Source organism: Eriocheir sinensis, chromosome 4 (assembly GCF_024679095.1).
Source record: "Eriocheir sinensis breed Jianghai 21 chromosome 4, ASM2467909v1, whole genome shotgun sequence".
Classification (NCBI taxonomy): domain Eukaryota; kingdom Metazoa; phylum Arthropoda; class Malacostraca; order Decapoda; family Varunidae; genus Eriocheir; species Eriocheir sinensis.
In genome coordinates this window covers 22,942,153-22,942,929 of record NC_066512.1, presented here as the reverse complement: position 1 = coordinate 22,942,929, position 777 = coordinate 22,942,153, and the positions used below count along the sequence as shown (strand labels likewise).

Genomic DNA, 777 nt, shown 5'->3' with positions numbered 1-777 from the left:
AGGAGGAGGAGGAGGAGGAGGAGGAGGCGAAGGAGGAGAAATAAGAAAGAAAGGAAGGAAAGAAAAATATGCGATGATGGTAAAGAAAGAAAGAAAATAAAGAGAAGTGGGTGAAGAAGACACGAGAGAGAGAGAGAGAGAGAGAGAGAGAGAGAGAGAGAGAGAGAGAGAGAGAGAGAGAGAGAGAGAGAGAGAGAGAGAGAGAGAGAGAGAGAGAGAGAGAGACGGGGCAACAGTGACTATAAGAAAATAAAGGAAGGGCAAAGGAGAAGAAGAAGGAGGAGGAGGCGGAGGAGGCGGAGGAGGAGGAGTAGTAGTAGAAGCAAGGGGAGGAGGAGGAGGAGGAGGAGGAGGGAGTCAGAGGAGGAGGAGGAGGAGGAGGAGGAGGATAAGAGAGGAGAGGGGGTCGAGGCTTCTGCGTGACACAACTGGATATAGAGCTGCCGAGTCGGGCCGGAGAGTTCAGTCGCTGGCAGACACACAGTGGGTGCAGGCGCGCGCCCTACCACCGTCCTCCACACACCACCACCATCACCAGCCTCCACCACCTCCACCACACACTGCCCCGCCAGCCACGCCCCGCCAAAACCACCATCTCCACAACCAGAGCCCTCTCATGCCCGCCCTCCCTGTCGTTCTTCTGGTCGTCGGTCACTTCGTCGTCCGTTAGAAGTTGAACCAGAGGAGAAAACGAACGCGACGGGCCTTGAAGTCTCTCTCTCCCTCCCCCTCTCCTCTGCCTCCTCCCGCACCGGCCGGCCACGTGCTTGCCTTGCC

The 777-nt window shown here is 57.0% G+C and overlaps 1 protein-coding gene across 6 annotated transcripts in view; it reads left to right on the top strand.

The window, feature by feature from the left end:
• The first annotated feature begins 432 nt into the window (after positions 1–432).
• LOC127010115 (chordin-like protein 2) overlaps positions 433–777 on the top strand; it is a 93,977-nt gene continuing 93,632 nt past the window's right edge. For all 6 annotated transcript variants that reach the window (XR_007762925.1, XR_007762933.1, XR_007762934.1 and 3 more), the window contains exon 1: positions 433–777. This exon is cut by the window's right edge and continues 1,134 nt beyond it. The gene's annotated coding sequence lies outside the window, so the exon portion shown is untranslated.